General features: G+C 44.2%; 1 protein-coding gene across 1 annotated transcript in view; it reads right to left on the bottom strand.

Annotated features, from left to right (window-relative positions):
* The window catches only part of Fam189a1 (family with sequence similarity 189 member A1), a 385760-nt gene that overhangs the window by 213637 nt on the left and 156527 nt on the right, over nucleotides 1-15596 (bottom strand). The gene's annotated exons all lie outside the window — the stretch shown is intronic.

Genomic DNA, 15596 nt, shown 5'->3' with positions numbered 1-15596 from the left:
CAGGCAGAGCGAGGGTGAGGGCGAGGGTGAACGAGACAAGGGGCGGGGATCTTAGTGCTACACCTCCTCCACAAGGCCACACTTCCTATTCCTTCCCAAATGGTCTACCAAGTGATGATTAAGCATTCAACTATATGAGCCTATTTGAGGTCATTCCCATCCAAATCACTGTAGTCACAGAGTGCAGCCCACCCTCAACCCATCTGCACTTGGCAAAACCAGACAGTAGACCCAGCGGGCACATGAATCCTCCAATCGGCACTGACAGTTAACCTCAACCTTTATCCTCCTCCCTGGGCTCTCCAGCAACTGCTTCGTGACAGCCTCTAATCCCGGGGAGGTCCTTGGCTTCTGACTCTCTGGCTTCTGGGCATCTGAGTCTAATTCTTCCAAAGGTCCCTAGAGCCACATACTTGGATTCTATCTCCAAAACCCAAACATCCCCTCAAGGGCCCCTCTGTGAGGGCAGATTCATCACTCTTAAACAGACATCACGGTCCCAAGTCATTTTAAAGGTAGACCACAGGGCCCTTTCTCTAGTGGACATCTTCTTACAACCCCTATCTCCATCTGCTGCTTGACGTTTCAAACTCTAACTCCACCTTCTTTTCAGATTCATTTGAAATTCCCACTGAGCTCACTCTATAGTTCAAGGGTCAGTGAATGGCACGGCTGGATTGAGTCTTCCATATGTTGAGCCATTGGAATGTTCCTCAGCTTCCTCTATGCCCGTGTATTAGGCTCACCCACTCAGCCCTGCCTACATGATGAACTAGCTGAGAAGAATGGGGCTCTCCCTCCTTATCTCCCTTCACCTCTCTCTTCACATGTACCAACTACAGTTCCTGTGGGTCATCAACAGGGGAACGTCTGAAAGCCAGGAAGAAATGTCACAAGACATGACCATGCTGGCATCTTGGCTTTGGCCTTTGTAACCTTTAGAAAAGTGAGAAAAAAATTCTATTATCTAATCCATGGATTTCTGTATGGTATAGCAGCAATAGCTGATTGATATGGAGTATATGTATCAACATAACAAAATACCTGAGATGCTTAACTTACTAGTGCATAGATAGAGAGGAGGAAGGTAGTTCAGAGTCTAAAATCCATGCTGGGCAGCCACGAAGACCTGAGTTTGGTTCCTAGTAGCCATGTAAAATCTGAACAACTTGGAGGCACATTTTTTGTAATTCCGGTACTGAGAGGCAGGGGGAAAGGTTATATGGACCCCTGGACTTCCCTGGCCAGCTAGTCTAGCCAGTTGATGAATTCTAAGTACAGTGAGAGACCTGGTCTCCAAGGTGGAGGGTGAGAGACGTAAATACTTGATGCTGACCTTTGCCCACCCCACATGTCTGTGCACCCACACAGACATGTACATGAATACATGTACCCATGAGCACATACTCATGCATATCATACACACACACACACACACACACACACACACACAGTACCACCACCACCAAGGTTTACTGGGCTCACAATTCTGGAGGTTTCAGTTAATGACTGACTGGCTCTGTTGTCCAGGCCTGTGGTTGAAGATAGCACAGTATAATTAAGGTGTGTAAAGAAGAAAAGCCTAGAGCCAGCAAGCAAAGCAAGAAAAGGAAGGAGGCCCACAATGCCTTGTGTCTGATCACCTGAGGGCTTCCCACGTGACCTCTCACAGATGCCATCTCCTCGTCACACCCACCAAGAGACTAAGACTTTAACACATTGGTCTATAGGGCATATTTAGGATCTAAATTCCTGCATATGTTACTCTACCTTGAGTGGGGCACTGGATTCTACAATATCGGCCTACTCTCTCCATGCTCCCACAGAAGCAGCAGGCTTCCTGCCTCCCAGTGTGGAAACACTGGCTCAGTTCTAAGGACAGTAAGGACCATGCCAGAACAGTTCAGAGAAGTTTGAAGCTCTGGTGAAGAGGTGCTTCCTTCCTCTCAGCCTTTGTCCATTTGTGACCCAAGGGAGCAAGGCCCATTCTTTAGAGCAGTAGAAAAGAATTTGAGGGCCTCAGCTTCTTGACTATTGGTTCTAAGTTTGAGCTCATTTTTACCCAAATCCAGCTTCCAAGAGGAGCTGCAGCATGTTCTGGCAGCTCAGGAGTTCTGTAGGTTTATTTTATATCATGCCTGTGAGGAAAAGGGTTGTGAATCAAGCTAGCTATGAAATCACCGTGCCATGAAAATGCTGACCCATTTAATTGACCGGTTTGGTTTCTCAAAGTCCACAATTTGCCAAGAACACAGAAAAACTGCAGAAGGTCAGGGAAGAGTAACATATAATTAAACAGCTGTAGAAGAAAAGGCAAAGAAAATAGAAGAGGCGGGACGCTGCTGCCGAAGAGGGGAGGCTTCACCTTTCAAGCACATTGAGTTATAAGGATACCAAGTCGCTCTTTCCCACTATCCTACCCAACCTAAGAGATGCCACAGATTAAAATTAGAATTGAGACAGAAGTTCCTGCTACAGATGTGATGAAGTGGGTAACAGGCTGTCAGGTGGTGCTGGCCCTGTTAGAGCCAAGTGTTTTCCATTGATGGTTCCACTGCTGGCCATAGAGGCCTGGAATACCCTAGCTCTGTAGAGCTTGTCTTCTTAGTGCTAGAATGTTCTTTTGATGCCTACAATCAAGAATTTTGTTCAGATCATCAGATCTGATTCAAAGGCAAATGATGAAGCAACGTTTTAAGCGTCCTTCTAGAAGGAAGATGAGCGCCAATTCAATTACTTCCCCCAAGCGCATGGCAGGTGTGCCTGACAGCTATTGCAAAGTCAGCTTACTGCCAAGAAGCCATGCTTGCTCCATGCCTGGAGAAGGAAGCTGCTGCAAACCTGGAGCAAGTGATCTTCCTGGGCTGGATGAATGATGCCTAGTGAGCTGGAACAGCCACAGCGCTTCAGACTGCAGCTCTGTCTCAAACAACTCCTGGTCGGTTTCACACAGGGGGAGAGACCCTCCTTGCCCCCGTCCCCTCCCCCCCAGCTTCTTGTCTGAGTTCCTCTCCTTGTCTGGCTTTCAGCCACATGACAAGGCTTATCCAGCTGTAGGCTGGCATTCTTCTCTAGCACCAGGAAACAAACTCACCACTATGCCAGCCCTACCCATGGCTTCTCTTGAGCTCAGTCCTCTCCATCCCCTCTCACGACACGCTACTTCCTGCCTGTGGCCCCAGCCTCCTCTACACCATTTCCTCCTGGGGGCTGCACCAGTCTACCACGCTCATAATTTCCCAAAGAAAGCCCTTAATGTGCTAGCTTGGGTCCTGTTACTCTAAGGGACCAGATCTCACAGAAACAGAAAGCAGGCTGTGTCCCCTTCCCAATTCTTTGAAACCAAGTTCAAAAGCTATCTGTGCTGTGGTTTTACAGCCTCTAATTGATGGTCCAACCTGGTACCTGGCTCCTCCATGCTCATTGTCACATAGGCTATCCCTGACTATATTATGTGGTATAGAATTTCCTGTTACCCCTTGAAAGGTCAGACAATCTCCTTTCTATGGGGCATTTCTCTGAAGACTCCTTCTCCTCTGCCTCTCCTGCCTCACCATCCTGGCCACAACAGCTGTCCCTGTTACTCTTACTTAAAGCTAGCTATATGTTAAGTTCTTTAAAATTTTTTCATTTCGTTCTGTAAAATGATATCTATCTATCTATCTATCTATCTATCTATCTATCTATCTATCTCCCCTTCTCCCAACTCGTTAAAGACCCTCCCACCTCTCTCTCTCTCTCTGTTAAAAAAAATAAAGTCCAGTTTGTGTTGCCCCTGGGCATGGGGCCTGCCCTGGAATATGGTTGATGTACCAGGTGTCACTCCATTGAAGAAAACTGACATCTTCTTATCCAGTAGCTATCAAACACCAATAACCCCTTAGCTAAGGCTGGAATTCTATGTGGGAATGTTTTCTGGCTTGAATTTGCTGTCACATGGTGTGTGCTGTGGAAACCTCTGTGAGCTCATATGTCAATCCACCCTCTTAAGTTTAGAAAAAAGCACTAATTCCTTGACGTCAGCCATCACTTCTGGCCCTTACAATCTTTCTGTCCCATATTCAGCATAGATCACTGAGCCTTGCAGGGGAGGAGTAACCTAGACTCAGTTAGGGCTGAGCATTCTGATGTCTTTATTCTCTTTACATTGCAGGTTCCCATATCAATTGCCATCTACTGAAAGAAGAAGCTTCTCTGAGGAGGATTGAGCCATGGACTATGAGTACAGCAATGTGTCATTAGGAGTCATTTCATTGCAATGCTCACTTGACATAGTAACTGTAATAGGTTTCCCCCTAGGGTCCACCTGCAAATAAGGATTTCCTTGCTTGTCCTCAGTTGTCTTACTGCTCTAGCTAAGACATAAAGCACCGTATTGAACAGAATGGACAGGGTACCAAGAATGAGTTACCATAGGTGTTGTTGGTTACCCTGTAGAACTGGATGGCAAGACCCTATTTGTATAGAGACCATACACTTGAGTTATAAAACATGGAGAAATCCAGCTGGTACTCTACTAGAAGCTCCATCCCCATTGGCTAGCTTACACAGTGCTTGAAGGTGCTACTGGAGGAGAATCTATGATCTTCAATCTCAGCCAGCTGTGCATCCTGGAGCTGCACTAACAGCTGACCTAGTGCAACACGCCCACTGCTGTAATAGCGCCATGAATGCTATGGAAACAAGCAACTACTTATTTTTTAGCTAGATTTAAGGCCTACTCCACAAGACAGAACCCATACCTGACACCATCAATAAGACCATAGAATCAGAATGATATTGGCATAAAAACAGACTGTTGATCAATGAGGTTGAACTGAAAATCACCTAAATCCATACACCTATGAACATCTGAAATTTGACAAAGAAGCCAAAGAAAAGATAACATCATCAATAAATTCTGATGGTCAAACTGGATGGCTGCTTATAGAAGAATAAGAATAGATCCATATTTATCACTTGTCAACTCCAATGTAGACCTGGTATCCTGAATCTGACAGAAGAGAAAGCAGGAATAGGCTTGAACCCATCCACACAGGAAAGGACTTTCTGAACAGAATGCAATAGCACAGGCACTAGGACCAACGGTTATAAATGGGACCTCATGATATTGAAAAGCTTTTCTACAGCAAAGGACACTGTCATTCAAGAAGACTGGGGTTCTGTAGGGAACAAAAAGATAGTTCAGGAAGAAGAGATACACTAATAAAAGTATTAATTAATTAAATAAAGTATTAATGTAGCAACAGTCCTGGGAAAGTAGATCCATCACCCAACATAGGCAGAGAGCCACTGCCCAGGACTGTTGGCAGGATTTATTTTGGGGGTAACATGATGTGAGACTCAGCCCAGCCTGGCTGTACGTTTCCTCAGGGTCAGCAGTTAAACCCAGAGGGTTCCTCTCACGCCTCACAGCTTTGACATGGTCCAAGGTTTTCAGCAGGCTAGGCCCACAAGGATAAGCCCTCTTTGCCCCATCAAAATGATATAAAACACAATTCTACCAATGAGAGACCACATATATGATAGTGGATGCTCCAGATTCTACAATGTTATTGGTTGGAGTGTAATATTCTGTGCTTTTGTTTTGCTTTGCTTTGTTTTGTTTTTTTGAGATAGGGTTTCTCAGTGTAGCCCTGGCTATCCTGGAATTCACTCTGTAGACCAGGGTGACCTCAACTCATGGAGATCCACCTGCCTCAGACTCTGTCTCCTGAGTGTTGGAATTAAAGACATGTGCCACCACCACCTGGCTATATTCAAGTATATTCTGTATTTTTTTAATGATTACTTTAGAAAGTACAATCATTTTGTTAACAAATATAAAGTTGTATATTTTGTCGCAGAAATGACAGCAGCAACTTTGTTCATCTGGCTCCTCAGGATCAAGAGGCCATGGAGGCCTACAATCTCAGCACAGGGGAGGCTGAGGAAGAAAGACTGGGAATTGGAATCCAGTCTAGATATTCAACAATTAATTCTCTCTCTGTCTCTGTCTCTGTCTCTGTCTCTGTCTCTCTGTCTCTGTCTCTCTCTCTCTCTCTCTCTCTCTCTCTCTCTCTCACACACACACACACACACACACACACAATTATAAAATAAAATGAAAGAAACAAAGAGTAGTCACATGGAGTGTCTGATCCGCTGTGTGCAGGTTTGTAAGCACACTCCATGATGTTCCCTCAACAGAACTGCCAACACACTTCCCCCATTGTGTCCCCATGGATCAGGAGCTCGTGACTCTACGTGATAAAATCCTTCCCCTTTATCAGAGTGTCACTCACCTAAGGATTCCATCTCAACCACAGCCCTGCCAACATGCAGGGACAACGGTCAAATAAATGTGTAGATATTGGGGCAGGATGTTCCAGGCCATCTCATAGTTCTGCAAGCTACACTAGTATGTCCAGAAAAATTTTAAGAGTAAGATATCTATATCTTTAACATTGAACATTAATATACTTCTCCCTCCTTGAAGCATCATTACACTCCTGATAAGAGCCTCCATGTTCTTATCCTTTTAAAAGTACTGCTGAATTCAAATTTCCAACACTTTTGCCAAGGCATCGCATTCTTCTGTTTAAATTTATTGTTTTGTTCTCTATTCTTGTGCTAGCCTATGTTTGAATTTCTCAGGCTGACATCTGCAAAGGAATCTGGAGCACAATCAGACCCATGCAGGAGATCTGACACAAAGTTCCCAGACTCCTGACCCGTGGAAACGCAGAAACACTAACTTTGTGGTGTTCTGAGCCACTAGGCTTGTGGAATTCAGACACACAGCAACAACAACCTGAGGCAGAGAGTTGATACACTGAGTGGGAGAAAGAAACCTGTGAGGACTGGCAAGAAGGGGGCAAGACCATTCCTGTTAGATAAAACAAGGCTTACTGAAATTCTATGGTTATTATGGGAGAGGGGAGAGGAGGGAGGAAGGGGAGGCAGGAAGGAAGGATTAATTCAGTATACTACCTACAACAAAAATTAGTATGTTGAAATATGATGTCAGTAGTTACATTTATTGAGCATTGGCTGCATGCCAGACACCTGCCATGAATTTACGTTTTAACTCTGCCATGACCATCCTCAAAGGTGTGTGTGATTGCTGTGTCCATACGCAAAAGGAAACAGGGCAGCACAGTGGTTAACTTACTGTCCCTGTTTGGCCACAGAAAGGTGTGAGGACGTGAGTGTTTAAATCACAGACATACAGCTTTCCTGTATGTGTGCAAGTAGAAATGGAAAAAAAAAAGAATGAAATTTAAAATTCCGTTTATAACAGCAAAGAGGCAGGATGGCCTAGAACCAGCAAACCAGACAGTAAAAAAGCAGTGTCAAGAAAGGCTCAGAGCAGTGGTTCTCAACCTGTGGGTCGTGACCCCAATGGGGGGTCAAATAACCCTTTCACAGGGAATGCTTAAGACCATTACACTACAATTCATAACACTAGCAAAATTACAGCTATGAAGTAGCAACAAAATAATTTTATGGTTGGGGTCACCACAACCTGAGAAACTGTGTCAAAGGGTCACATCATTAGGAAGGTTGAGAACTGCTGTCTAAGAGAGAACACGGGAGTTTTATTATTAGATTGGGCAAAACACTCCTTTTTTAAGATAGAGGGGATTAAGTAATGTACATACACTGCACAATTCTAATTAAAATATTTAAAAGAGATAAAATGCAATACAGGGTGAACCAGCTTAGTCTCTTGGAAAACAACAAAACTGAATCTCCATTTTAATCTTTTTATGAGAACAAATTGTAGCAGAACCAAAGAACAAACCCCAAATGTTCTAGAAGAAAATGGGAGAGAAATTTAAAAGCATTCTTGAAGTCAGCTTTAAACATAACACAGCACTAGGAGTCTAACAGAAAAGACTGATGTGTTGAAACTTTTCAAGTTTGTGGTGAATGGTTTTTGCATACTAGTGCAGGTGACTAAATGCTGATGGTTTTTACACATGAGTGTGAGTGACTAAACACTGATGGTTTTTTACACACTAGTATGGCTGACTAAATGCTGTGACCTGTCATTCTTGAAAATATGTTTGTGCTCTGATGTGTCACTGAGTGGAGTGCCTGCCCCCATCTCAGGACTGGGCTTGGCTAAAGACTTGCCTGGCTATGCTGGGTGGAAGCAGGACCACACTGTCACCCCTAATGCCTGGGGACACATCATCCATGCCTTCTGCTCTCCTCCTCACACATGTATCTGCAATCCCTTCAGGCCTGGGTCCTAGAACTGTCCTACGGTTTAGACTCTAGCGGAAGCCAAGTGCAAAGCGGAACTGTCCACACTGACCTGCAGACCCAGAGGAAAACAAACCACTGAGTTTTGGGGTAGTAGTTAAGTGTAGTATTATTTATGGCAAAAGGCAAATTTATAATTTTAAAAGAATATAAAATCCCCAAACAACTTTAATTGGAAAAATAAACTAATGATGGATAAAATAGAAAAGATTGATTTTTTAAATTTACCAGGTGTTTGTATACATTAATAAGAAAAAATGAAGAACCCAATAGGAAAAAATAGCTGAGCTCCAAATAGAGAATGTTCATTTTGAACAGAGAACAAACCTCTAACAACCAGCCTGTTCCAAATGCCTCAGAGTTTCAAAAGTTAGAACAGCAATATAAATATTTATATCCATCAGATGGCAAACATTTTGCTGAAGTTTTGGCAAAGGGCATAAGCGTGGATCTATACAACTCACTCAACCTGGAGAGGTCAAATCGTGCCTACCTAGGGCCTTCACCCCTATAGACCCCTATATAGTTCATGGTACTAGCATTCATGCTCTTCCCACTACCAACTCTGCTACAACTCCTTCAGGCTACAAGACGTGCTGATACAATAGCGGCACAGAGCTTGTGGAAGTAACCAACCAACTCTATGAGATGGAATCCATCCCCAGTGCTGCTTAGGTGGCCAAGAATCTGAGACTAGATATACTAGGAACCTAGGGGATAACCAGATATGACTGTTCTGCTACAGAAGCATAGCAGTAAGTCCTAATGCCATTCTGTTATACTCATAGGTCATTGCCTTGCTCAGCCATCCTAAGAGAAGCCTTCTCCTAGAGCAGATGGGAACAAACAGAGACACCCACAGCCAGACATCATGCAGAGAGTGAGAGACCCTGGAACACTCAACACTAGAAGGAGTGTCTCCGTCAAATCCTTCCCCTCAGGGATGAGGAAATCCAGAGGAAGAGACAGAAAGGGTATGGATATGAATTGGAGAGGGTTTACAGAGGACTTGGGAAGAGAAACCATAATCAAAATCTATTGTATAAAAATCTATTTCCCACATGGAGCAGGCCCTCTGAAATACTACTGATGTCAGTACAGTTTGATGTACACTTCCTTGGTGTGAGGCCCAATCCATGAGATAGTCATACTGTCTTTAATAAAATGGGCACACACACTCACACTCACTGGTTCCACCACTGGGCACTTATTCTATGGGTACTGTGTCATTTATACAGGACCTTTCTTTTTACAGCAAAAGACCTGTCCCTGAAGGTAGCAACAGAGGGCTACTGAACTAAATAGTGTTTACATGTAATATGGATACATGCAGTGTGACACTGAAAGCAAATCTATTCAGGCTGATGTCCAAGGTTGTCAAGGGTAGCCTGTCTAACAAGTAAGATAAGGCTGAATGTATGGAGAAGGTCTCCCTCCCTCTGGAGTAAAGGGAAGAAATAATGGGGGATGTATGACATTGGTGTTCCCCTTTGAAAGGGTACACAAGAAATTCAACCCTGAGAGGCAGAATCAGAGCTGAGAGGACATTTGTCTTTAAATGTATACTTCCTATACTACTAGATTAATATTAGAATAATAATTGTAATGCCCTATGATTTGATACACACCATCATTTATGTATACCATTACTAAACCCACAATACTACTTCTAAAATTTGCCACTCCTGGGGTTGGGTGATGACATAGTTGGTAGAGTGTTTACCACAGGAAGATCATGACCTGAGTTCAGATCTCTGGCACTCACATACATACTTATAATCCACACATAAACACATCCATATCCGCCCTACACATACATATGATAATTGTTGGAGATAGCCAAAGGGTTATATTTGAGGACTGAAAAAAACCTAGGTGTTTACCAAGAGGGAAATGCTCTCATTTGCTGACTCCTTCCCCTTGACCGCCATGAGATCATGGTTTGGAAATGTAGTTAATACCCCAAAGACATGGTAACTCACAGTGAAAGACAGAGAAGAGTAAAGGATAGTTCCAAAGGACTGGGAATGTGGTTCACTCTCCTGCTAAGTGAGCAAGTCCATATGGATACCAACACACAAGCAGGTGGAGGAGTCAGGACCGTGTCTCAAACCCGTCTCCGCTGTCTCTGCACAGTGCATTTTGGCTTCCTCTCTTTTCATTTGTATTTCTGTTTTACGAATAATAAAAAGCACATTATTAAAACCCAAGCCAATGATTGCTGGTTCTAGCTTCCAAGGTGGATGAAAGCCTATGTCATCAGAAAGAAAAAAGAAAAAAAAAAACTAAAACAAAACCAAAAAACTACTCCCAAGTCTTCCTGTTACATGTAAGGTAAATGGTTAGTCAGAGCCGGACTGCAAAGGCTCCTGATTGTCACTCAGACAGGACTCAGATCCTGGTCATAGTAGCCCCTGGGCTGCATAAAGGGGCAGGGAAGTAGATCACCAGTCTGTGGTAGCACAGGTGGGACAGGCTGGCCAGAGCAGGGTAGCAGGGTGAGGAGACCTGAGTGACCCAGAAAGTGCCAGCTGGGTAGCTGGGACCTCCCTGTCTAAGTCCAGTATCATCAGGGAAACTCAAAATGAACCCATTACCCCGCTCAGCAAAGGATATTATATGAGCTGCAAAGCATTTTAATTCTCTCATTTTAGAAGTCTCCTCTTTCTTTGCACAACAATAAAAACAATGTATTTGTTGATACAGAACATTAATTCCATTAAAATCACATTATGTATAATGAAAAGCAACCAGACTATAATTACAACAGCAGACTCACGGAGGGACCCACATCAACTTTTAAATCCACTGAAATTACAGCAGGAACCGAAGCTATCTGGAGGGAAAACTGCCACTTCATTTCCACATGACTGAATGGAGATCCACTGTGCTGATGTTAGAACTTCACACTCACCGCCAACTCCAAAGACAGGCCCACTCCCGAGGTCACCTTTGCCCAGACAGACACTGCTGCATTATGCCTAAACCCAAAGCATGCACCCTTCTGGGAATTCTTCCCCGGGGATGAAGTGCCCAGGGACTGGATTCTCCAGTTTTCATAGTGGCCCCTGGAGCTTGGGAGTCTTACTGTGCCACACAGGCTAGCCTGTCCCATGCCTTCACATTGGACCCTCAGGGCAGAGTGCATCCTCTGTCCTCTCACCTAGGGGGTTCTGAGAGGAGGCCGAGGGGAGCCGAGGGGAATGGGAGCATAGGACCTGCTTACAGCAAGGAAGCACACGGAGTGGTTCTTGGGTCTTGTCATTCCCACCAATTATTACCCACACTGAGATACTGGTGGGCACTGGGGTTCAGGGGATGCCTTTGGAGAGGGTTTCCAGGTCCTTGATGTAGGAATCAGGTAGAGATGTGGACAGTAGAAAGCAGAATCAGAGACTTTACTTCCAAGGGAGAAAATGAGAGGACTAGAATACTCAGAAGCAACACTGGGGCCACACTGTACAAAGGACAGGGACTTCTATAACAGTTCAATGGCTTTGGGGCCATTTATATAGTCTGGGCTCTGTGCATATCTTCTATCTATATGTAATTCTGCATATAACTTCATACATCCCATGTCTCATTAGCATCTGAAGTCTCCTCCCAGGATGTGCATTTTCTTATTATCATGAGTCAAAAGACACCTTGAGACACTCTAGAGTGTCTCTGATGTGTGCACAGGGTTCCAGACAGTCCTCGTTGGCTTTGACTGCCAATACCCAGCCTTCTTCTATGCCAGCCAGTCTCTCTCCTATGCTTGTTTTTGGACCTCTGTGTAAGACCTTCATTGCCCACTTTTCCCTACCCTCAGCACTCTGGGATGGCTGTCTTTCCTTTCCAGTCCCATTTCCCACCATGCAATAGGTATAGGTCTGTCTCCTCTGGAACTCCAACATCTGCTCACTCAGCAGTAGCCTCTGGTGGCTGAGTCAGAGAACCCCCTTCAGTCCTCGTCCAGCCTCTACCTCTTGTACACACTGCTCCGGCTCCCTCGGTTTCCTCCCTGCCCCCACCTCACCAGGTACCCATCTCTTCAGCCTGTCTCCTCCAGGCTTCTGTCTCCCTTCACACAGAGGTGACCTGGCCAAATTCATGTCTCTAATGTTCCAGCTCCATTCTTCAGCCTCCACATAACCTGGCTCAGGGGGATCTGTTGGACGCTGTATCATTATCTGCCCATGCCCACTCCCATGATCCCTCAGCATCCTCTACTTCCATCACCCAGGTGTGTCTACCAGAACCCCAACAGCACGCCAGTTCACCCGTCCTATCTACCCAAACCTCAGAAACCCATTCCCACCAGGTGACCTTACTAACCACCTCACAGCAGACTCTGCAGCACAGGCTGCATTCCAGGCCTACTTATCACCTCCTGCAGAACTGCTCTGCCAGCCCTGCTACTTTGAATTTATTTTCTATGCTGCAGACTAGTCCAGTTAAAATGCAAGTCTAACCGCTCATTCCCCATTCTCATGACCCTTTCCTTCAGGGGCCAGCATCGCATCATAGCTCCAGCCTCCAGCACTGTGAGCTACTTAAACATTTTTTTTTTAAAATTACTCAGCCTTGGGTTATTTGTTATAGTAACAGAAAAGGAACTAACACAGCTTCTCCAGACAGGACACCTTTTCTCACTACACGGTGACAGAACCTCACGCCCTGTAAGTTCACACTACTATCATCTTAGTGGTAGGTTGTCAAATGAAAATATCATTTGTTCCCAGAGTCACCTACTATTGCTCTCTGAATGCCTGGAATCGCAAAGCCATGTAAGTTAAAGCATGTGAATAAAACAACCAGAGACAGACTCAAAGAAACGGGAGCTACTTGATTTCATTGTCCTGATACCAGTCACTCTTACTACTGCTTGAGAGGTCAGGCTGCTCTTCAGAGAGATGGCCACTGACAACTGGGGCTGGTCCTGCTACTGTTTACAATTTTCTATACTTGACACTTCACAAAACCTGAGGGTCCTCGCTTTCCCAAAGCCCCGACCCGCGCTGGCAGCAGCAGAACCCCACATTTCCTCAGCTGAGGAGCAGTCCAGCATTTATTTCATCATGTAGCACTGACATTGTGATGCTGAAAATGCCGTCCATAACTAAGCCACGGGAGTCGGATAATTAAAGGCATTTAAAATACCTTTACAAATAGCACTACTGTATTTAACTGCAGCTAATTGCTTTGTGTTTTACACCAGCCAATACTCATGGTGAGTTCTCCCACAGATCTGAGACACCCCCATCCCACCTCACCCCTACACACATATCTGAACAGACAAGTGCTCTCGTTCCTTTGGCTGTTTCCCTGCAGAGTCCCGTACTCTGCTCTTCCTTGTCCTGGCTATTCCCCACCCTGAGAAGGTACAGTTCCCAGGGTCCCCTGTTTCCTTGAACTTCTCTTTTTCTTGCAGTAAAGCAGATGTCAGAAGATGGCATCAGATACCCTGGACTTGGAATGGTTGTGAACCACTACGTAGGTGCTGGGAACTGAGTCCTCTGTAAAAGCAACCAGTTCTCTTAACCATGGCACGATCTCTCCAGCCCCTCCCGTTACTGTTATCAATGTAAGGAGTCACATCAGTTTAGAAGAAGAAATGACCATCCTCATAGTACGGACCTCACCCAGCTGCACTAACTAGCTCACTGATTACTGACGTTTATTCAATGTCTTTCAATAGAGTTTTAAATTTCTCTGCATACACAATTGTTTAAATATTTTAAGTACATTTACTTATTTTTGTCTGTGTGTGAATGTGTGCATACATGCATACCAGGACACATGCCTGGAGGTCAGATAACGAGTTGTAAGTTTTGGCTCTCTTTCCACCATATAGGTTCCAGGGATCAAACTCAGACTGTCAGGCTCGGCAGCAAGCTCTTTCACCTACTCAGCCATCTTGCCCAGCCCCTAATAATTTAATTGCATTTACATCTAGACGCCTTATTTTTGTGCTATTCTAAATGATTCCTTTTAAACTTACATTTTTGATCTGCTTTTGACTTTTGACTCTCCTCTCTCTCTCTCTCTCTCTCTCTCTCTCTCTCTCTCTCTCTCTCTTTCTCTCTCTCTCTCTGTGTGTGTGTGTGTACATGTTCATGTGTGTGTGAAAGTAGTACACATGTCAGGGCCAATGATCAACACTAATGTCTTCCTCAATCACTCTCCATGGTTTCTGTTTGTTTTTGTTTTGTTCTTTAAGGAAAGGTCTCTCACTAAACCTGGAGCCCACAGTTGGCCATCAGGTCCCAGGGATGCCCCTGTCTGCCTCTCCAGTGCTGGGATTACAGGTGTGAACCACCACCTCCCCTGTCTTTTTGCATAGACATCAGGGGTGGAGCTTGGGTCCTCAGGTTTGTACAACGGACCCACAGAGCCATGCCCTCCAACACCCTGCTGCTGATTCTAAAGCGAACATGGCCACAGAGAATAAAACAGTTCTGTCAAGCTAATGCTTTTCCTATAATATGTTCTATTATGTTTGCCTAAAACCTGTCCACTATATTGAGCTGTCGAATGCCTGGCTAACTAGTGTGCGGTCCCCCCATGCACAATCGTGTCACCCTTCCATCACCGTGGCTGACTATATTCTCTTTACCCATTCTGACTACACACCTTACTTTCTTAGATTTTTTCAAGCTTTTGTCTTATGCTTTAGCCTGGCTGAGCCTCCTTACCATAGCTTTGTTTTCTCTTTCATTCATTCTGTCTGTATCTCTGTTGTCTTTAAGGTCACCCACTTGCCTTCCCAAAGTTGATAAGAGCATTTAATTCAATCACCTTTAGTCTTCCTTCTCCTTAAGTATGAAACGCTGTTCACTTCCATCCTGACTTCTTACTTGACTGATGAGTTGCTCAAGTAGATTTTTTAACTTTCCAAAGATCTTAGGCTCATTCATCTTTTAGGCATTGATTCCTTTTTAAAATCTTATTTATTTTACTTTTTGAGATCATAATATAACTATGTCATTTCCTTCTTCCCTTTCCTCCCTCCAAATCCCCCCATGTACCTCTCCTTGCTCTCTTTCAAATTCATGGCCTCTGTCTTTAATTAGTTGTTGTTACACACACACACACACACACACATATATATTTGTATATGTGTATAGGTACATATGTATATGATGTATATGTATATATTCCCAAATACATAAGTACAAGCTGATCAGCCTATATTATGTTACCTCTGTGTGTTCTCAGGGCAGACACTTTGTTATTAGATGATCAACTAGTGTGTTCCTCCTTTGGTAAGTTAATTAAAGGAACATGACCTCTTTGTATTCGGTTTTTTTTTTTCAAAATTTTTATACTTGCTTACAGATTCTATACAATCAAGTTTTTAA

The sequence above is a fragment of the Grammomys surdaster genome, unplaced genomic scaffold, assembly GCF_004785775.1.
Source record: "Grammomys surdaster isolate TR1022 unplaced genomic scaffold, NIH_TR_1.0 271, whole genome shotgun sequence".
Taxonomy (NCBI): domain Eukaryota; kingdom Metazoa; phylum Chordata; class Mammalia; order Rodentia; family Muridae; genus Grammomys; species Grammomys surdaster.
The sequence above is the reverse complement of the archived record's forward strand: the minus strand, read 5'-3'. Positions and strand labels throughout refer to the sequence as shown.